General features: G+C 46.2%; 1 pseudogene; it reads right to left on the bottom strand.

Annotated features, from left to right (window-relative positions):
- Positions 1 to 6,695: 6,695 nt before the first annotated feature.
- On the bottom strand, positions 6,696 to 7,194 carry LOC131746329 (ubiquitin-conjugating enzyme E2 B pseudogene; annotated as a pseudogene).
- Positions 7,195 to 23,537: the final 16,343 nt, after the last annotated feature.

Here is a 23,537-nt window from a genome sequence, read left to right as displayed (position 1 = left end):
TCTCTGTCCATTTTTGTGGGCCTGGTGTCTATCAATAGTGCTCAATAAATCAATGTGTTTTGTTTTGTTTCTTTTGGGCCGCATGCGGGATCTTAGTTCCCCGACCAGGGATTGAACCCCGGCTCTCCTCAGTGAAAGCTCAGGGTCCTAAACACTGGACTGCCAGGGAAGTCCGTATCAATGTTTGTTAAATGAATAAAGGTAACCTCTGAAGCCTAGCTCATGTGTATGGGTGTGTGTGTGTGTGTGTGTGTGTGTGTGTGTGGAGGGGTGGCGCACAAGAGAATTGGACAATGCAGTCATTCTCCTTTCTATTCTAGACGCCTTTGGAATCCATACCAAGATTCCCCCCTCAAAGTCATAGTGGACTGAGAACCTCAGGTCTGGCTGGTGACAGGGGGATGAGCACACCACCGGGGTAGAGCCTTACTCAGGCACTGTACACCAATGTTGGGGTTTTTTTTGCAGTACGTGGGCCTCTCACTGTTGTGGCCTCTCCCGTTGCGGAGCGCAGGCTCCGGACGCGCAGGCGCAGCGGCCATGGCTCATGGGCCCGACTTCCCTGGTGGCACAGTGGTTAAGAATCTGCCTGCTAACGCAGGGGACATGGGTTTGATCCCTGATCCGGGAAGATCCCACGTGCCGCGGAGCAACTAGCCCCACGTGCCACAACTGAGCTTGCGCTCTAGAACCCACAAGCCACAACTACTGAGCCCACACACCACAACTACTTAAGTCAGGGGCCTAGAGCCCGTGCTCTGCAGCAAGAGAAGCCACCACAATGAGAAGGCCACGCAACGCAACAGAGAGCAGCCACCACTCGCCGCAACTAGAGAAAGCCTGTGTGCAGCAACGAAGACCCAATGCAGCCAAAAATAAAATAAATAAAATAAAAATAAAAATTTTAAAAATCGTTAAAAAAAAATAGCACTAGGGCTTCCCTGGTGGAGCAGTTGTTGAGAATCCGCCTGCCGATGCAGGGGACACGGGTTCGTGCCCTGGTCCGGGAGGATCCCACGTGCCGCGGAGCGGCTGGGCCCGAGAGCCATGGCCGCTGAGCCTGCGCGTCCGGAGCCTGTGCTCCACAACGGTAGAGGCCACAACAGTGAGAGGCCCGCGTTGTGACAAAAAAAAAAAAATATATATATATATATATTTTTCCAGCCCCTATATATATTATTATATATGTGTATATATAATTATGCTAAAGATAATTATATATTATTTAATATATAATTATAATATGTGATGATTTAAAAATAAGTGGGATCACATTGAATAAATACTTTCAGGATCTGATTTTTTTCAGTTGTTATCTTGTGATCCCCAATAAATTTTCTTTCACACCCTCATTTTTATTTTTATTTATTTTTATTATTTTTTGGCCATGCCCTGCAGCTTGTGGATCCCAGCTACCCCACCAGGGATTGAACCTGTGCACCCTGCAGTGGAAGGGAAGCTCGGAGTCCTACCCTCTGGACTACCAGGGCACTCCCATACACTCTTGTTTTTTAAAAAAATTTATTCATTTTATTTATTTATTTTTGGCTGCATTGGGTCTTCTTTGCTGCGCACGGGCTTTCTCTAGCTGCAGCGAGTGGTGGCTGCTCTCTGTTGCGTTGCGTGGCCTTCTCATTGTGGTGGCTTCTCTTGCTGCAGAGCATGGGCTCTAGGCCCCTGACTTAAGTAGTTGTGGTGTGTGGGCTCAGTAGTTGTGGCTTGTGGGTTCTAGAGCGCAAGCTCAGTTGTGGCACGTGGGGCTAGTTGCTCCGCGGCACGTGGGATCTTCCCGGATCAGGGATCAAACCCATGTCCCCTGCGTTAGCAGGCAGATTCTTAACCACTGTGCCACCAGGGAAGTCCCCAGAATTATCTTTTTTAAAAAATGTACATTAGTTGATTTTTGCTTCTGGTCATGACAGAGTGGCTTGTATCAGGCTAGGATTCCTTTAGAGAACAATGTAAAAGATTCCCCCCCACCCCCCCCACACACTCACAGCTGTTTTAAGGCTTTAGAGAGTAGCCAAAGTGGGCAGAACTTAAGTAACCAGGATCCTGTACAGAAGGAAAACCCTTTGAAGTGAGGGGGATCATCTCCACTGCTTTCCTTAGGAAATTCCTTACTGTAATTTGCTAATTTGCTTGGGAGGCATTGAGGCTGAGCAGAAAATGGTGGCCTAAAGTGTTGGCATTATCACGAGGCTCAGGAGTTCAGGATCTGACAAGAAAGAGGGACCTGAGAAACACTTTAGGGTTTCACCTGAGACCCCTGAAGGGCTATGATCTAGGAGCAAGGGCAATCCAGAAACATACCAGCCCATACAAAGCCAGAAACGTCTCAATTCCTGATTGTATTAAATTATTTAACCCTACTCTAACTGCCTGGAAACAACAACAAAACACACACAACAACAACAACAAAACCACCCCCCCAAAACAAAAGAAAAAACCCAGAAATGTCCATCTCTTCTGGAGAAATAACATAATCCAGAGCCTCTATGGTTTTTCATTCTACACAGCATCCAACATTTAACAAAAGTTAACAGATGTACTAAGAGACAAGACCAAATGAACAAAAACCAAGAGAAAAAAATAAATAGTAGACCTGAAGGAGAAAAAGATATTGGTATTATTGTACATGGACTCTAATACATTCAAGAAAGTAGATGGAGAACTAGAAACAATTTCTTTAAAAGAACCAAGTGGAAACTCTAGAATTGAAAAATAGAATTACTTAAAAACAGAAAAAAAAAAAAAAAAACCCAAACCAAAAACCAAACCAAAACAAAAAAACTCTATAGATGGGTTTAACAGCAGTTTTTTGTTTGTTTGTTTTTGGGCCACACTGGGAGGCTTGTGGGATCTTAGTTCCCTGACCAGGGACTGAACCCAGGCCACAGCAGTGAAAGTGCCGAGTCCTAACCACTGGACCGACTGCCAGGGAATTCCTAACAGCCGGTTAGATATAACAGAAGACAGGATTAGTAAACTGAAAGACAGGTGGGTAGAAAATATTCAGTCTGAAGCACAGGAGTAGGAAAAAAAAAAGATGGAAAATACAGAAAAGAGCATAAGAGAGTATGGAATATGATGTAAAGGTCTAAATACATTTAACTGGACTCAAGGAGAGTGAGTGAGTCACTCTGAAGCAATAGGTGAAGAGTTACTGATTACAAATTTTACAGTATTAGTGAAAGACATTAAAACACAGATTCAAGAAACTCTACAAATCTGAAGCAAAATAAATACAAAAAATCCCTACCTGGGCAAACTGTAGTAAAACTTCTGAAAACCAAAGTCAAAGATTATTTTTAAAAATTGACTGAGGGCTTCCCTGGTGGTGCAGTGGTTAAGAATCCACCTGCTAATGCGGGGGACACGGGTTTGAGCCCTGGCCCGGGAAGACCCCACATGCTGCTGAGCAACTAAGCCTGTGCGCCACAAATACTGAGCCTGCACTCTAGAGCCCGTGAGCCACAACTACTGAAGCCCATGTGCCTAGAGCCTGTGCTCTGCAACAAGAGAAGCCATGGCAATGAGAAGCCCACGAACCACATTGAAGAGTGGCCCCTGCTCACTGCAACTAGAGAAAGCCTGTGCACAGCAATGAAGACCCAACGCTGCCAAAAAAAAAAAAAAAATTTAAAAACGACCTTAATTAATTAAAAAAAAAAATGAAGGTAGAACAAAGAGGTTTACAAACGAAAACAGAGACTTCATTGCCGAGAGAGTGGAACTAAAAGTACTACTGAAGAACATTCTTTAGGCAGAATGAAAGTGACCCCAATGGAAGCAAAGACATGCAGGAATGAATGAATGACAAGAAGGTAAATGTGTGGGAAAAATACACGAATATTGACTGTATAGAATAATAATATTGATAATATCTTAAGTTTTAAAATGCATGAAAAATTACAATACTTGACAATAATAGCCAAAAAGCAGGAGGAGGATATATGGAGTTAAATCAATCTTAAGATTCTTACATTAGCTGGGGAGTGGGATTGCTTGATAACCATTAAAATAATAGTGAAAGAGTGTATAATTTGAATAATGGGAGAGGCAATAATTTAAAACATTCAAAAGAAGGTAAGAAAGGTTTAAAATAGGAACATTTCTTAAAAATGTCTTTGACTAATTATATTTCTTCTGCTGTGAGCTTACCTGTATCTTTTGTCCTGTATACTATTCGGATGCTTTCCATCTGCTATTGATTTTAGATGTATTTAAATATAGGTAAGTAGAAATATGTCCATGCGAATGTTGCAAATACTTTTTTTTTTTTTTGCAAATACTTTCTTAAAGGGATCAGTTTTAAATCTTTATGCCTTGGTTGTAACACTAAGGGCCTGGTTTCACCACTTGCTTTGATGTTAGTGAAAAGAGAAATGGTCAAGTCTTAGGCTTTACACCCCTAATCAATTGAGGAAGAGGTTTTTTGGGGGTTTTTTTGCTGTACGCGGGCCTCTCACCGCTGTGGCCTCTCACCGCTGTGGCCTCTCCCGTTGCGGAGCACAGGCTCCGGACGCGCAGGCTCAGCGGCCATGGCTCACGGGCCCCGCCGCTCCGCGGCACGTGGGATCCTCCCGGATCGGGGCACGAACCCGCGTCCCCTGCATCGGCAGGCGGACTCTCAACCACTGCGCCACTAGGGAAGCCCACCCCTAATCAATTGAACTAAACTGAGGTCAAGGGAGCAAGCAAACATGAGGTGCTGCATTCTTGTCATTTAGAGAGTATGGAGTTATCCGAACCAGTGATAGGAATAACGAATGGTGAATGTTGAAGTCTAAAGAAGGAATAGGAAGGAAGGAAGAACCAGGCTGGGAAAAGCCACAAAAATCCCCAAGAGAAGGCTCAGCCGCTGCACACAAGTAGCTGCCGCTTTGGGAGGGGATACCCAGAGCAGATATGTGTGATGCATAGCTAATCAAGACCAGCAGGTGGCGCTCTAAAGCCGTCCGATTGCTCTTCGGACCCCTAATTTTTGTCTCTGTGATTCCTCTAGAGCAGCGGTCCCCAACCTTTTTGGCAGCAGGGATGGGTTTCTGTGGAAGACAATTTTTCCACGGGTAGGGGTGGGGGCGTGGTTCAGGCGGTAATGCGAGCCACGGGGAGAGATGAGCAGCAGATGAAGCTTCGCGGGCTCGCCCGCAGCTCACTGCTCACCTCCTGCTGTGCGGCCCTGTTCCTAACAGGCTGCGGACCGGTACCGTCCACGGCCTGGGGGTTGGGGAGCCCTGCTCTAGAGGCAAAATCCCCAAGATCTAGAGCCCTGTGGGGTTCTTTTTCTATGCTTGCTTTGCCTGTGGGCGCCTGTATTGCATCATCTCTTCAATTCAGTGGCTCAAACCTTGATGAGCAAACCGATCACCTGGTTCTCTTGTGAAAATGCAAATTCTAATTCTGTCGGACTGGGGTGGGGCCTGAGGTTCTGCGTTTCTAACTAGCTCCCTGGTGATGACTGACACTCAGTAGTTCCGAAACTTAGAACACGCTGACTCTAAGGTCCTTTCTCTGTGCGATGTGGGAGGTGGGAGAGTTTGCAGCTTCCTGGAGTAAAATCCCTGGAGTAAAATCTGAAATGTCTACAAGTTAACGTTGGGCCAGTTGCGTGACCTCTTGGGGTCTCAGTTTTCTCATTTGTAAAACGGGAATGGTGACAGCCTTTACTTAGAGAGTTATTTGAAGATTAAAGCAGGATATTGTATGTAAAACACCACAGTGCCTGGCGCCTAGTAAGCGTCAACAAGGCTTGGGGTTACACTATGGAAAGTATGGAGACGGCAGCCCTGGTGGGGTGATACCCGGGAGGGAGCAAGAGGTGAGGGGCAGTCCTTAAGAAGGTGCCATCTTAACTATCAAGATATCTGTCATCTGCAAAAAAGGGGACCTTTTTGTCTTCTGGTTGAGGACAGAGAGCCAGGAGGAGAGCACGTCTCCTGATCAGGTTGTAAATGTAAGGCTGCTTTTGAAGGAGATTTAAGTAGGCTGCAGTCTACGCAGGCTTCCTTTGGGAGACGGGGGCGGGATGGGAAGCAGTATTTCCAGGCAGCTTGAGCTTCAGCTTTCATCACACTCCCCCATTTCACATCTTTAAGGGCTTTAGGGGTTGTGAGAATAGCTAAGAGGAGCTAGGGATTGCCCTGGTCCTGCCCTCTTGCAAGGCTCTGCCACAGCCTGCAAAACCATTGCTATGGCGGCCTCAGCCCAGATGCCTGAGTTTACCAAAACGCTTTAAATAGGGTGGTGTTTCCATAGCATCTTTTTTGTTTGCCTTGAAGTTATGTTATTTTAACAGCTTTACGTGTAATGTTCATATATAAAAAACTTTAAGTGCTTTCTTCCAATTAAAAAATCTAAAGAATTCAAAAATAAGGCATTCAGTATTTGAAAAAAGTGCAGATTTACAAAATGTGCATATTCTGTCATGAAGACTCCACACTAACATTATACACTTGGAAAAAAATACAAGCAGGATATATTACACATTTATGTAAGCAACAACTTAGTTCACACCATGCAATAAAAAGTACATTAATCAAAATACACTAGCTTTTGTAGGTTCTAAACTGAAGGACCTTTTTTTTCTGCAGAATCCTTAAAACCTGTGGCATTTAAAATTTGTTAGCCTTTCTACTGCGAGGTAAATTATACACAACAACGATGAAAAAGATGAACAGCGCAGTTGTGTATTATGAATCATTCCGGCTTTGTTCAATAATGGCCGAAACTCTTCTCATATCCTCCTTTGTTTTCCTGATAAAGCTGTGCTGCCTGGCTATTGGCTGGACTATTTGGATTCAGTTCATCCAGCAGGGACTGAATTGATGTTAAGAGAGAAGATACTTCATATATTGGACTCCATTGATCCTGAAGGCTATCTAAACATATGCTACCATCAGCATACACATTCAGATGAAACATTTTGGATAAAAACCTAACAGCTGGCAGTATATTTGGATGCTCTTCAGAAAATTCTATTACCGGTTTAAAAGTACCATCTTCAAAGGATGTCCCTTCTGGTCCAAATATAACTGCATTCCAGTGCGTGATGTTGTTTCCAGATGGTGCGCCACTGATACCCACAGGTGGGTCCTCTTGCAATCACTTGAAATCCCGCCTAAGCGTCCTCCAGGGCGGGTCGGCATGCTCCCCAGCTGCCCCGCAGTCAGTCTGAAAGCTCCATAGCATCTTTTTTTTTTTTGCGGTACGCGGGCCTCTCACTGTTGTGGCCTCTCCCGCTGCGGAGCACAGGCTCCGGACGCGCAGGCTCAGCGGCCATGGCTCACGGGCTTAGTTGCTCCGCGGCACGTGGGATCCTCCCGGACCGGGGCACGAACCCATGTCTCCTGCATCGGCAGGCGGACTCTCAACCACTGCGCCACCAGGGAAGCCCTCCATAGCATCTTAAAGGTCCATGAACATTTATGGACTAACTTCCAGTGCTCTGCTGGATGCTCCTGGGAATACAGAGACAAATCCAGGCAGCCCTTTCCCTCTCTGGGTGACCTTGGGGAGAAAAACATCACCATGGGAAGGAATTATCAGTGAACGGCCTCAGTAGCAGTTCTTAGCAATGATGCTTGTCCTACGTGGTGGGACTTAATGACACACGGGACCTGCAGCCGCTGTGGAGGTGAGAGGTGTTTGGGGTGGCTCTTCAGGGCGGTCTGACCTGACAGACTTAAGGAGCGGGTCAGTTTGGGAGAGGCAGAAACGGGGCGGTGGACGCCACAACCCGCTAAAGGGTCTAATTGGATGCATATGAAGCCAATTACACACGTTATCTCATTTAAGCCCAAACAATACCGTGAGGTCAGTACGGCGTTTCATTTGGGGAGAATGCAGAGGCTCACGGCAACCCGTTCAAGGTCTCACCGCTAAAAGTGGTAGGTGGAGGCTATCTGACTTCAAGTTCTTTCTTTTAAGTACCGCATGTGTGCTCTGCCAGGCTCTGTGCAGCTCTTCTTCCCCTCGCCTTTCCCCTCAAAGACAGGGCCGGAGACATACATGCATATAGTGGACATGGGGAAGCTGGAAGTTCCGGCTAAAGAGTTAGGACTTGAATTTCTTTTTTTCCCTTCCCCAGCCCTGAAGTCTTGTTCAACAACAGCTGAGCGATGAGGCTGGCAGGGTTGCCTCACTTCTAGAAGGCCGGCCCCAGCCTTCCTGGCCTGAACCCACTTCCTGTCCTTGTGCCTCTTTTGTCAGAAGGTGATTCTCACACTTCCTGTTGATTTCTACTTTGTTTTAGCGGCTTCAGCTCCGGCCGCTTTGTGCTGCTGTTGATCTGATCAGCGAGGGCCCGGACACGGGACCAGGTACGTTGGGATGGTGGGAAGTGGGGGGTCAGCTTGGACAAGGTCTGGGCCAGGTGAGGGCCAGCTGGCAACATGCCGGAGTTGGGGTGGGGGGCTCCTGGTGGACCCTCTCTGTCCATGTGATCGGGGGATGTCAGAGGCTGAGGTCAGTTTGTGAAGTTGGCTGTGTCCCTGTGGGGGGGGGGGTGATACCAGGGGTTGGCTTTGGTGGTTTTCTGAAATCCCATCATCTTGATTTGGTTGTGTATTACCTGAGCTGCCCAGGTAGCATTTTTCTGGATTGCAGAGAGAACCCCTTGGGTTCAGACAGGTTTATCTTTGGTTGACTGAGACACAGCTGGTGTGTTGCTTGCAGTTTTGCCAAGCTGACCAAGTTGGGGCTTGTGATTAAGTCTTGGCTTTTTGCCTTACTTATGGGCAAGTCACTTCCCTCTGAATCTATTTTCTGGTCTACACAGTTGTAAAATGTGTCTGCTTTGTGGGATGTTTGTGATGCTTGAGCAGAACAATGATTGTGAAAGTGTTTTGTAAACTATAAGATGGCATTCTCAGGGTTTGAGGTTACTTTTATTTCATTTTCTTTGTTTTTTAAAATAAATTTATTTGTTTATTTTTCGCTGCATTGGGTCTTCGTTGCTGCGCGGGCCTTCCCTAGTTGCGGCCAGTGGGGGCTATTCTTCGTTGCGGTGCGCGGGCTTCTCATTGCAGTGGCTTCTCTTGTTGCAGAGCACAGTCTCTAGGCGCGCGGGCTTCAGTAGTTGTGGCGCACGGGCTTAGTTGCTCCCTGGCATGTGGGATCTTCCCACACCACGGCTGGAACCCGTGTCACCTGCGTTAGCAGGCGGATTCTTAACCACTGCGCCACCAGGGAAGTCCCAAGCCATCTGGTCTGTTGAGAAAGACTCTCTGATCTCCTGCCTGGAGGGTAGAATCCAGGCTGCCGGCATTATTGGAGGGTCGGTAGGGGAGGGAATTTGGGGTCTCATCGTTTGATATGAAGCCTCTGAAGAATCCTCCCTCCCTTTAGCCCACTTCCCTTTCTAGTGTAGTGACAGCCTTGCCCTCTGGTGTGCCCAGTGTCCCTAGGTCTGGAGCTTCTCTGGTTCAGTTTCTCCAGAGGAGAAGCCTCTCGTCCTCCTGCTCGGCGGGGGCAGAGCTAAATGCCTTGGCTGGTCAGTTACCTGGCCTGTGAAGTCTGAGTGCTTTGTAAACACGCTGTGCTTTCAACAGCCCTTCCGGGTTTTGGCTCCACCCCCACGCTGTCCTCTGACGTAGCTGGTACCTCCAATTCCTGGGCCTTTCGGCGGTTCAGAGGCACACCCTGCTTGCTTCCGGTTGGCATTCAGTTTCCAGCCTTCTCTGATGCGGTCCATCAGCTGCCATTCACCATTCTGGTTTCTGTCTTCCAAGTCTGTTGACCTCTTGTCTGCTCTTCCGTAGTCTGTCCTGATGGGTTTCTACCTTTTAAAATTTGTCCTTTTTTTTTTTTTTTTTTTTTTTTTTTTTGCGGTACGCGGGCCGCTCACCGTTGCGGGGCACAGGCTCCAGACGCGCAGGCGCAGCGGCCACGGCTCACGGGCCCAGCCGCCCCGCGGCATTGTGGGATCTTCCCGGACCGGGGCACGAACCCGCGTCCCCTGCATCGGCAGGCAGACTCTCAACCACTGTGCCACCAGGGAAGCCCCTGTCCTGTCTTTTTTGTGATGTTTCAGGAGGAAGTGGAGATACACGTATTCAATCCATTGTGGTAACTGCTATAGTTGTAGCATTTTCACCTGGACCAGTGTTGTCTGAGAGTGTTGGCTTCCTCAAACTGTAACCAGCACTGGGTATTATCATTTGTTTTACTTTTTAAAGATGTTTTTTGATGGACTATTTTTAAAAAGTCTTTATTGAATTTGTTACAACATTGCTTCTGCTCTGTTTTTTGTTTTCTCGGGTTTTTTTCTTGTTTTTGGCCGCAAGGCATGAGGGATCTTAGCTCCCGACCAGGGATCAAACCTGCACCACCTGCATTGGAAGGCAAAGTCTTAACCACTGGACTGCCAGGGAAGTCCCTGTCATTTGGTTTAAACACTGCTAATTTGATAAGTAAAAAATATCTCATTGTCAATTTACATTTTAAAAGTTATTAATGAAACGATTGAGGATCTTTTCACGTGTTTATTGGCCGTCGGTATTTCTTCAGTGAACCACTTATTTATGTTAATTGCTCATCTTTCTACTGGAGTAGAATAATTGTTAAATTGTTAAGATATGGGCCAGCTCAGGAAAGAGGTTTGTGGTCGATCCCTTATTTTCCTGTATATGCGATCTCAGAGCATAGGCTTCAGAAAACAGCAGTTCTTAATGACTATGTCAAGAATTTGATGAATTTTTTTTCTCCCTTGGATTATAAAAGTAATCTGTGTTCACTGTAGGAAATTTGGAAAATACAGATAAACACAAAAAAGAAAATATAAATCCCCTAGAGATAGCCACCAGTTATAAATATATCCTTCCAGTCTTTTTTTTTCCTGTGGGTATATATATACTTATAAAAATAAAAGCAGAGTCATTTTATTTTTTATTCATGCTTTCGACTTGCCAATCATAATTTGTTCTCATATTATTACACAGTGTTTTATTACATTATCATTCATGGCTACCTGGTATTCCATTGTGTGGATATATGATCATTGATTCAGTCAATTCCCTTTGATGGACATTTAGGGTCTTACTGGGTTAAGATTTTCATTAACAATTTCCTCTTTTGATCATGTCCTCATCTAACCTTGTTTTCCACTGTGTATCTGCTTGGCAATTTCTTTTTTGGGGGGAAAGGATGAAGGTAAACGTTAATTCTTTTCTGGTTAAATTATTACTCATTCCAAATTAATGTATACAGACTCATGGAGATTTTTCTTGCACTTTTTTTTTTTCTGTGGGTCAGAGGGAGAGATGGGGAACGGTCACTCTGGGATTCTCATTAGATTCCTCCACAGCTTTCAATTAGAGAGAAAATGATGAGGGACAAAAGCACCAGGGAGGAGAGATGTATGCAATAATGAGAAAAAAGAAGCTGATCAGGCAGGCATCTGAAAAAAATCATCCAAGAAATAACAGCTTAAGAGAGAGAAAACCTGAAAGAACAAACTGGTCTGAGAGTTGAAGACCTGAATTTTGTCCCTGAGTCTGCCATTAAACTGTGTGTCCTTGGGCAGGTTGCTCAACCTCTCTGGTTTCCTCATTGGCATGCCTCATCTCAGGTAAATTTCTAAGTTCTCTTTTATCTTCTGAGGTTCTATGAATATAGACTTTTTTTTTTTTTTTTTTTTTTTTGGCAATACGCAAGAGGTTTATTAGGAGCCGGTGCACCGGGGTTCCTTGGTCCTCACGCAGGAGGCCGAAGAGGAACCTGAATATAGACTTTGTAACACTAGCTGTGTGATTCTGGACAAGTTGCTTAACCTCTCTGAGACATGGTGTTCTCAACTGTAAAGCGGGAACACTAAGAGCTACTTCACGGGGTTTTTGTGAATGGATGTGTGTAAAGCGCTTATCACAGGACCTGTCCCAGATGAAGTATCCAATTAATGAAAGCTTTTAAAAAAATTTTTAATAGATATTTATTGGAGTATAATTGCTTCACAATACTGTGTTAGTTTCTGTTGCACAACAAAGCGAATCAGCCGTATGCATACACGTGTCCCCATATCCCCTCCCTCTTGAGCCTCCCTCCCATCCTCCCTATGCCACCCCTCTAGGTCATGGCAAAGCACTGAGCCCATCTCCCTGTGCTATGCGGCTGCTTCCCACCAGCCAACTATTTTACATTCGGTGATGTATATACGTCGATGCTACTCTCACTTCGCCCCAGCTTCCCCCCCCACCCCCTGTCCTCAAGTCCAGTCTCTATGTCTACCTCTTTATTCCTGCCCTGCAACTAGGTACTAGGTTTATCAGTACTTTTTTTTTTTTTTTTTTTAGATTCCATATATATGCCTTAGCATACGGTATTTGTTTTTCTCTTTCTGACTTACTTCACTCTGTATGACAGACTCTAGGTCCATCCACCTCACTACAAATAACTCAGTTTCTTTTCTGAAAGCTATTTTTATTGCATGCTAGTTGTTATGTAAAAGGAGGGCAATTATATATCATCCCACACCCTGTGTATTGGAAAGGAACTCTGTCTTCTTCGAGCTGTTTCCAGCTTCAGTCAGCAGCTGGGACACATGCCAAGGGGCACAGTACAAAGTCGCCACCGGCCTCGGACCTCCCTTTGCAGTGCATTCTTCCCGGGGACCTGGACGCTGTCCAGATATGGGTCAAGTAAACACCCTCTGCTCGACACAGATAAGTAGGATGCGTGGATGTTGGTCCATAGGGAAAGCAATAGGAAACCCCACTTTCCAAATATAAAATATCCAGGAGTGTAGCCGAAGGGGAACTGAGCCCTAAATCATATGAATCACCAATGCGAGATGCTATTAAGAAAAAGCTGACATCCTTTCTTTTTTTTTTTTTTTTAATATCTTTATTTGAGTATAACTGTTTTACAATAACGTTAGTTTCTCCTTTACAACAAAGTGACATCCTTTCAAGCTGTGATTAATGACCACGGAGACAGGAGGAAGAAGTAGTGGGTGTAGCCGCAGTTTTGCTGTTTGCTGCTGTGCCTTCTTGGATAAATTACCCTATTCTGTAAAAATCAGGAGGCTGGATTCTATTTTTGTTTCCCCAAAGGACAGTCTGTACTACTGGTGGCACGCACAGGGATGTTATGTGGTGCAGAGATGAACATTTGACTTTTTTTTTAACTTTTTATTTTGTATTGGAGTATAGTTGATCAACAATGTTGTGATATTTTCAGGTGTACAGACATCTTTTTAAATGTATATATATATTTTTAAAAATTTTTATTGGAGTATAGTTGATTTACAATGTTGTGTTAGTTTCAGGTATACAGCAAAGTGAATCTGTCATACATATACACATATCCACTCGTTTTTAGATTCTTTTCCCATATAGGCCATTATAGAATATTGAGTAGAGTTCCCTGTGCTGTACAATAGGTCCTTGAACATTGGACATCTTAATAGTCATGCATTTAACTTATGAAATAGGGAAAATATGACATGCAATCAATTCTATAATTTCATAGATAGGATTGTTTTTTAAAAAAAATATTTATTTATTTATTTGGGATGCACCAGGTCTTAGTTCTGGCATGAGAGATAATTGTTGCGGCATATGGGATCTTTTTTTAGTTGTGGCATGTGGGATCTTTTAGTTGCAGCCCGTGGGCTCTTAGTTCCGGCATGTGGGATCTTGTTCCCCGACCAGGGATCGAACCCGGGCCCCCTGCATTGGGAGCTCGGAGTCTTACCCACTGGACCACCAGGGACGTCCCCAATATGATTCTTTTTTAAGTTCATTTTCTTAGAAAGTGATCTGATTCAAAGAAAAATTCAAAGATGAAAAGCAGAAGTGGCAAATATCGTGAAGGTGGAGCATCGGATTTGGTAGGCAGAATAATAGCCCCCAAAGATGTCCAGGTCCTAATCCCCAGAACCTGTGAGTATGTTACCTTTTATGGCGAAAAGGACTTTGTGGTTGTAAGTTAAGGATTTTGCCATGGGGGGATCATCCTGTTAAGAAGAGCTCTCCGATCTCCCGCTTGGAGGGTGCAGGCTGTCGGCATTCTGGGAGACCATCAGGGAAGGAAGCTGGGGTCTCATCATGTGATATTCAGCCTTTGAAGTATTCCCCCTCCCTCTCTGGCTCCCCCCCTTTTTAAAAAACATTTATTAATTTACTTATTTATAATATTTGGCTGTACCAGGTCTTAGCTGAGCATGGCATGCGAGATCTTCCTGCGGGATCTCTAGGTCCCTGACCAGCGATCAAACCCAGGACCCCTGCATTAGGAGCACGGAGTCTTAACCCCTGGACCACCAGGGAAGTCCCCCACTTCCCTTTATATTGTACTGATTCAGCCTTGCTCTCCGGTATACTCAGTGTCCCAGGTCTGGAGCTTCTCTGGTTTAGTTTCCCCAGAGAAGAAACTTCCTCCTCTTCCTCCTGCTGGGCTGGATTATCTGGGTGGGCCCAACGTAATCTGAAAGGTCCTTATAGGAGGGAGGCGGGAGGAGTCAGAGAAGGCAGTGTGATAACACAAACGGCCACTGGAGTGATGCGGTCATGAGCTCAGGAACGCTGTGGCCCCTAGAAGCTGCAAGTGGCAAGGAACTGGTTCTCCCTGGAAACTCCAGAAGGAACCAGGCCTGCCAATACCTTGATATTAGTCCCATAAGTCTCATTTTGGACATCTGACCTCCAGAACTGTAAGAGAATCAATCTGGGTTGTTTTAAGCGCTAAGCTTGTGGTAATTTGTTACAGCAGCTTCAGGAAATGAATACACCAGACGTTAGATGCGCTTGAAGGCGGTTTATTCTGCAAGTTCAGCGATCCCGGAGCTTAGCAAAGGAACGCTGGCAGGAATGAATGAGACTCTTCTTGGTCACCTACCCCCACCCACCTAGGACGGGGCTGACCCGCCATCACATTGGGCCAACTGGCCAAGGAGAGGCAGCATCTAAGTGCCCCCAGGAGGGTGTGGGAACTGTTAGCATCTGGTCCAGCTTGCACATTTCACAGATAAAGAAACAGGCTCAGGGGCTTCCCTGGTGGCGCAGTGGTTGAGAGTCCGCCTGCCGATGCAGGGGACGCGGGTCCGTGCCCCGGTCCGGGAAGATCCCACGTGCCGCGGAGCGGCTGGGCCCGTGAGCCATGGCCGCTGAGCCTGCGCGTCCCGAGCCTGCGCTCCGCAACGGGAGAGGCCACAACAGTGAGAGGCCCGCGTACCGCAAAAAAAAAAAAAAAAAAAAAAAAAAAAAAAAAAAAAAAGAAACAGGCTCAGAGAAGGGAAGCAAAATCACCTATGATGGGGCTGATTCTCCAGAGAGGAGCAAACACCTGAATTCCTAAGGTGGAGGTTAGGGAAGAGGAGCAGGCGGGACTGGGTTCTCACACCAGGGTGGGGAGCCCTGAGAAGGAGTGGTGCCTGCACCTTTGGCTCGGGGTGGAGGGTGGATCCTGCCACCCTTTGATCACCTCCTCTGTGTGTCTGGGCCTCTTGCTTTATATCTTTTTTTTTTTTTTTTTAATTTACTTTATTTTTGGCTGTGTTGGGTCTTCGTTGCTGCGCACGGGCTTTCTCTAGTTGTGGTGAGCAGGGACTACTCTTTGTTGCGGTGCGCGGGCTCCTCATTACGGTGGCTTCTTTTGTTGCAGAGCATGGGCTCTAGGTGCATGGGCTTCAGTAGTTGCAGCACACGGGCTCAGCAGTTGTGGCTCGCGGGCCCTAGAGCGCAGGCTCAGTAGTTGTGGCGCACGGGCTAAGTTGCTCTGAGGCATGTGGGATCTTCCCGGACCAGGGCTCGAACCTGTGTCCCCTGCGTTGGCAGGCGGATTCTTAACCACTGCGCCACCAGGGAAGTCCTAGTGCTTCCTCGAATAACTTTTTATCAGGGTTTTAACAACCATCCTGTCAACAGACGACTTTCGAAAATTGTTGAAACAGCAACATGCTTGAAGAAAGGGCTCCTCTGCTCCCTGCTTATCCTGCCCCCAGCACTTTAATTAATGTCTTCTCTTCTGCCTGGGCTACATCCCTCCAAAGGGATGCTTCTTTTCTTCTCATAGAAGGGACATTTCTACTGTGATTAACAGCAAACCTAGGATGTTTTATTTCTGCATTTCGGCATTTATGAATCAAAATTGGCTTCTGTGGCCAGGACTCTCCTGACTAAAGCCCTTTCTCCTAATTTTGAGCAGAAGATATTTTCCATGTAGAGGCCCCCAAAACCCCCTTGTTGTAATTTTCAAAGCGGACATCAAGGCCTGTGTTGTTATTGTACAGGAATAGATGAAAACTAGTGTGAAATTGCCTCTGAGGTCCCATGGACTGTCATTTTACCATATTAGGTTATAATTACAAATGGTCAGGGCATTGTTCCCCTTATTTAGACAATGGTCACCAGACAAGTGACCCCTGGAGAAGCAATCCTTACATTCCAGATTACCTATAGTTGACATCCCAGATGGTTCTATCAAAGTCCCAAATATCATTATGTCGTCAGTTAATGGATGTGTAGAAGATATGACATTTAAAAGATTGTGGGGTGGGCTGTGCACCACAACTACTGAGCCTGCGCACTAGAGCCCACGTGCCACAGCTACTGAGCCTGAGTGACGCAACTACTGAGGCCCGTGCGCCTGGAGCCTGTGCTCTGCAACAGGAGAAGCCACTGCAATGAGAAGCCCGGGCACTGCAATGAAGAGTGGCCCCCGCTTGCCGCAACTAGAGAAAGCCCACATGCAGCTATGAAGACCCAACACAGCCAAAAATAAATAAATAAAATAAATTTAAAAAAAAAAAAAAAAAAAAAAAAAAAAGATTGTGGGGTGGAAACTTTACACCTGTGGAACCAGCACATATATGTTTACCGGAGAGAATAACATCAGATTGGGTTGACTAGGGGGTCAGCAGGAGGAATTAATTCTTTGGTTTTTTTGGCCATGCCACGCAGCTTGCGGGATCTTAGTTCCCTGACCAGGGATTGAACCTGCGCCCCTGGCAGTGAAAGCGCAGAGTCCTAAACACTGGACCACCGGGGAAGGGAATTAATTCTTACGATCTGTGCTATAGAATTAGGAACCCTCTTACTGAAGCTTACTGACACCCGAGTGCCATGTCACTCTTGTACCTGCTAGAGTGACCTGGCTGAAAGGCTGGATTTTAAAATGGTCCTAAAGCCACAAACTTAGGAAAATCATTTGGAAAGAATTTTGAGGAAATGATCTTGTTTTGTTAAGTTTGGATGCATTCTTTTTTTTTTAAACTTAAAAAAGTATACAGTTAATTATTTTTGGTTTAAAAATACAGAAAAGGAAGGACAGATGAGGGAAAATCACCTGTGATCTCACCTTCCATAGATGACCACTGTTAACACCATTTTGGTATCTATCTGTCTAGACATTTTCTGTGTAGAACATATGTATGTATTTCTGTTTTACAAAAGTGGGATCCTATTATACCTATTGTTGAGTTAACTGCTTTATTCATCTGTTTCATTGTTAATATTCTTTCATACCATCATTGTTACCAACTATCTACTATTGTATTGTGTGGCTATCACATAATTCCACTTAACTGATCTTTTCGTCTAGGTTGTTTCTATTTTTTTTTTTTGCCAAACAGTGCTTTGATGAACATCCTGATGGATGAATCTCTGCACACATCCTTGCTAATTTCTCTTCCGGTAAATTCCTAGGAGAGGCTAGATCGCAAGGGCTGCGTATTTGTAAGTTCCTGGCTCACGCCACTAAACTGTGTGCCAGGAAAACACACGTGGGGCACCCCCTTCGCACCGTCCACGAGAGTGCTGCTTCCTCTGTGTTCTTGTCTCCACGTGGTAGTCTGCTGTTTTAAAAATCTCATATGTTTGTTGGATGAAATATAGAATCCCTTCTCTGCTGCGCTGCTTTAATGGTTTTGATTTGGAGCAAGGTGGAATGTGATATGTTTGTTAGCCCCCTGTGTTTTTCAATTTTGTCAATTGCTCATTTTTTAATAGGGGAGTCTTTTAGTAGCGTTCTAAATGATAAAAGTGCTTTGATGAAAGAAAGAAAAAGGAGAAAGAGGGAGCAGCAGAAGAGAGCAATGAAAATAACTCAGAACTTAACATTCTCCGCAAGTTTTTTATTCACTCAACAAACGTTAAGGGCTTACCACACGCCAGGCGCTGCCTTAAATGCCACCTTAAGTATAAAATATTGAAAAGTCCTGGCTCCTTTTTTCCTCCTCAGTACTTACAACTGTCTGACATGCTAATGTTTCTTTATCTATTTTCGGTTTCCATTCTTTCCCTTCTTTTCTGTAAGCTTGTTTGGTTGCCTGCCCTCTCTCTGGGGCCTAGAACAGTGCCAGGCACTCAAATATATTTTGTCTAATGGTTGAATTCATGATCTTTCATTCCCGGTAACTTTGACTCATTGGCTTACTGGTAATGGGAATTTGGCTGGAATTGCCTGATGAAAATCAGCTCAGGTTGGTAAGAAACCTTCCATTTCTTCTAAGCCCTGTCATTTCATTAGAATGGTTTGGGAGTAGGCAAAACTGGTGCCACCTTGTCTGTGCAAAGGTGTATGCGCAGATATAGCTTTTGTCTGGGGACAGTCACACCGTTTATGTAGGTCTGATGTCAGCAGCCCTTGAGGTTCCCAGGTGTTAACCAAATTAGCAATTAACAGTGTTGTGCCATGTGTTCTGTGGATACCGCTGTCCCTCCGGGGTGTGGGTAGTGACCATAAAGGAGGGTGGGGGTGGGGGCCAGGGCTGACAGTGAAGAACGAAGCTTGGAGGAGTGGAGGCTCTGAAGCCAGGAAACCCATGAGGCTGCAGACGGCTCTAGAACAGGAGGAAGTCCACAGTTCAGGTAGGCTTCTGGCGAAGAAATGGGGCAGCTCCAAGAGATTCATGGGGGCATGGCAGGATATCCGGGTCCATCGATAGGGGAAAGAGACTCTGGCAACCTCAGTTTGCCCCCCAGATGAGGACGAGGGCCCTTTCTTTCCTGCTGCCAGTAACCAGGGCAGGACCCTGGCAGGAAGGCCTGTTGTTGCAGGCTTTACCTAAATTGTCCTCCTTTTTCTCACCTGCAAGAGCCACTTGTCAGCGAGCTACACCTGGAGGCCCTCAGAGGGCGAAGCATCCTGCGAGGGCCAGAAGCAGGCTGCATTTTCAGACACCACAGAAAGGGAAGGAAGAGCAAGGAGATTTGGAACCTAAAACCCCTCATAACCACCTCATCGTACCCACTTCCTGCCTTTCTGTTGACTTACAGCCAACTGGAGTTTGAAACTTAGGGGACAAATTCTATGCAAGAGCTGAGGTTTGGGAGCCTGAGTTGCTTTGGGTAAGAAGCTACTGAAGATACAACAAAGGCAACAAATGCAACTTCCTTTTCCCTTCGGTACAGGGATACCCTAGGCTGAGCTCTTGATGGCTGGCTGGGTCAAGGGTTAGGGACCCACCAGAAGTGGGCATTAAAAAAAAATTTATTTCATTGAAGTATAGTTGATTTACAGTGTTGTGTTTATTTCTGCTGTACAGCAAAGTGATTCAGTTGTGTGTATATACACACACATTCTTTTTCATATTCTTAATGAAACCATTATGGTTTATCACAGGATACTGAATACAGTTCCTTGTGCTATACAATCGGACCTTGTTGTGAATCCATTCTGTGTGTAATAGTTTGCATCTGCTGGTCCCAAACGCACAATCCTCCCTCCCCCTTGGCAACCACAAGTCTCTTCTCTATGTCTGTGAGTCTGTTTCTGTTTTGTAGATAAATTCATTTGTGTCATATTTTAGATTCCACATAGAAGTGCTATCATATGATATTTCTCTTTCTCTTTCTGACTTACTTCATTTAGTATGATAACCTCTAGGTCCATCCATGTTGCTGCAAATGGCATTATTTCATTCTTTTTATGGCTGAGTAATATTCCATTGTATATTATATATATATATATATATATATATATATATATATACTTCATCTTCTTTATCCTTTCATCTGTTGATGGACATTTAGGTTTCCATGGCTTGGCTATTGTGAGTAGTGCTGCTCTGCTCTGAACACAGGGGTGCACAGAAGTGGGCTTTTTTTTTTTTTTTTTTGCGGTACGCGGGCCTCTCACTGTCGTGGCCTCTCCCGTTGCGGGGCACAGGCTCCGGACGCGCAGGCGCAGCGGCCACGGCTCACGGGCCCAGCCACTCCGCGGCACGTGGGATCTTCCCGGACCGGGGCACGAACCCGCGTCCCCCGCATCGGCAGGCGGGCTCTCAACCACTGCGCCACCAGGGAAGCCCAGAAGTGGGCATTTTTGAATCAGCCATGAACTGGTTTTCATTCCTTATCTTGGAAGGGGAAATTTACCATCTGGTTGAAAGCTCTGGCGTTCTGTAGACCACCTAGCAAGTCATTCATTCAACCAATACTTACTGAGTGGCTACTCTCTGCCAGGCACTGTGATGGAAAGTAAGATAAACCTCTCTGTTTAAGGCATCTGCACATATTTTTACGTTCTTAATTTCACATCTCTGTTGCCCTTTATTTTAAGGGCCTTGACAGTTTTACCGAGAAGAATCCCCCGAGCATTAAGCCCTATTTTCCCTCAGGCAGCAGCCCCTGCCACACCTTATTCTCTTATCCTGGTGTGTTTCTTTATAGTACTTGTCATGACCTGACAGAAATAAATTTGTCTCTTTTCTTACTGCCTTCTCCATTAGAATATGAGCTCCATGGGGGTGGGGTGTGCTTTTTATAGTTATATGGTTGAAGCCCCAGGGCCTCGAACAGAACAAGCACTATAAACGCATAGCTGATGAGCGAAAGACTTTATCAAATCGCTTCTCACCTCAAGGTCCAAGCGTATAGTTTTTTAAAATTAAAAAACAACAACTAGTAGTTATTGTAAATTACAAAAGCAAAAGATGTTGCTTTGGAGATTGTGGATGCTATAGACTGAGTTCTTTTAGTATTTATTTATTTATTTTTGGCTGCATTTGGGTCTTTTGTTGCTGTGCACAGGCTTTCTCTAGTTGCGGCGAGCGGGGGCTACTCTTCCGTTGCGGTGCGTGGGCTTCTCATTGCGGTGGTTTCTCTTGTTGCAGAGCACAGCCTCTAGGCTCGCGGGCTTCAGTAGTTGTGGCGCACGGGTTTAGTTACTCCACAGCCTGTGGAATCTTCCCGGACCAGGGCTCGAACCCATGTCCCCTGCATTGGCAGGTGGATTCTTGACCGCTGTGCCACCAGGGAAGTCCCTATAGACTGAGTTTTAAGTTTGGGGCTAGAGAAAAGTCGTAACTGCTCATGATCCAAATCCCAGTTCCTTCGTAACCTGGCATCACCTAAGTTCAGCATTTCAGACCAGTGAAAATCTTCTCTCTATATGGTAATTTTTCTTAGAATGTGGGGCATTTTCCAGAAAGTGCTGTCAGTCTTTTCCGTTGTGGAGCGCAGGCTCCGGACGCGCAGGCGCAGTGGCCATGGCTCACGGGCCCAGCCGCTCCGCGGCATGTGAGATCCTCCCGGACCGGGGCACGAACCCGTGTCCCCTGCATCGGCAGGTGGACTCTCAACCACTGCGCTACCAGGGAAGCCCAGTGGTGTCAGTCTTGCATTTGGAGTTATTGCCACCAAACCATTGATTCGTTCTCTCACCTGCTGCACTGTGTGGCTTGCAGGATCTCAGTTCCCCAATCAGGGATCAAACCGAGGCTCTGGCAGTGAAAGCACCGAGTCCTAACCATTGGACTGCCAGGGTATTCCCTCTCTCACTTTCACTGAAGCACGTTAAATGAGTGTTTGCTAAGTGCCTGTTGCTGGCAGATATTAGGACAATCAGCATTATTCCTGTGCTTGGTGAGCTTTGGTTCCTTGGGGGAGGTCAGACACCTCCGTGACCAAAAGGCCGTGTTCAGTAAGTCTCCTGTGAACGGTGCAGGGCTCTGCATAGTTCCTTCCTCCGGAGAGGAAGGAGCACTCCCTTTGGGCTTTAGGTATCAGGGAAGGCTTCCTGGAAGAGGTAGCAATGAGTGCGACTTCAAAAGGCAGAGAAGAATGCAGGCTGGCCCTAGGGAGCAGCTGTAGCTCATCGGGCAGTGGAAGTCAATAAAAGGCCCACAGAGGAAGGGAATTGTCCATTTGGGGTACACAGTGGAGGGTCTGATTAGACCCAGCTAGGTAAACTGCAGGACGGAGACAGGAGAAGTGGGTTGGAGTTGCTTTGGGAGGACCTTGACTGCCAGACTTCGTAGTTTGTATTTTATCACAAAGGCAATGGGACGCCAAAACCAAGTTTGTTGCCAGTAATGCTCTGTACACAGTGGGATTTTAGAAAGGTTACTCTGATGGCAGTGTGCACTGCAGGGCTGGAACAAGAAACTTGAGGGAGAGAAGTTCAGGAAGGGGTACTTTGGACTGGGGAGATTCAGGGGCAGAAGACTGGACATGTATTTGAGAGTTTATGAATGGAAAGTCTTTCCGACTTCATTTCACGTGAGTGAAGTGAAAGCTGGGTGATGAAGGGTGAGTTGACGAGGCTTTTGTGCCTTTGTGACTAGGGGAGTAATGACACCGCACCATTGGCAGAAACGTGAAACCCTTGCTGGAGATTTCAGCTGTGGCAAATGGAGAATCTGTTTGAGATTTAGACGCGAAGAGCTGGAGGTGGTGATGGGAATCTCGTGGACGTGTCCAGCAGGCTGTCAGTAACTAGCCGGCCTTTGGGAGTCCCTTGCCCAGCCTGACTGATGCTCCTACAGCTTAGCAGAAAACAGTTGTCCAAAGAGATATGGAGGTCAGACTGAATCAAACCTTTGAGTTTGAGGTGTCTGCTCCCGATTCACTAGCTTCCCATGCCCCGTCTCCTTCACATGCACCACATCACCTTTTGTGAGTGTGTGAAGTGGCTGGAGTCTGTGTTAGTGTCCAGACCTCTCCTAAGGCTGCTGGTCAATCCCTCCTCTTCCAGCGTTGGAACCTGGCCTCTGTTTCCCGGGTCTCAGAGTTTGTGGTAGGGAAGATGGGATGCTGTCAGGGACTGTGACATTGACCACCTTGGCTTGATCCAAGAAACACCTTGGATTGGGACCCATGCCTCAGCAAACCCCTTCCTAATGGTTTATGAAGGCAGAGGGTGGGCAGCCCTCACTCACCTTTCCACCTTCACAAAGCTGATTGTAACTTCCGTTCCCCTCAGAGGCTGCCTTCCGTCTTTACCTCCACTTTATTTTTCCGGGATGGACAAACTGGAAGCAGGGAGTGGGGCACAGGTTGCTGTCACTTTGGAGAAAACTCTACCAACACAGAGGAGGGAGATCAGTACAGGGCTTTGATACCTCTGAGAGCCCTGCCAAGCAAAGGCCATTCATTAAGGTGGGGCCAACACACTAGTCCCGACAAATAACAGTTCTGGTCCGGGCTGGATGGGAGGGGTGGTGGCCTGGAAGACGATGCCCACATTTTCTGCAGGGCCCGGCCTGCCATTAGGTGACTCAGTGTGTTTCCCAGGACTTGGCAGGGACCAGAGCTGCAGCCTTTATTTGCTCTTGGGGTGGGACTGTTCCTTCTTGGCACCAGATGCACAGGAAG

This window comes from Kogia breviceps, chromosome 19, assembly GCF_026419965.1.
Source record: "Kogia breviceps isolate mKogBre1 chromosome 19, mKogBre1 haplotype 1, whole genome shotgun sequence".
Classification (NCBI taxonomy): Eukaryota; Metazoa; Chordata; class Mammalia; order Artiodactyla; family Physeteridae; genus Kogia; species Kogia breviceps.
Note: the sequence above shows the minus strand (reverse complement) of the source record. Positions and strands in the feature narration are given on the sequence as shown.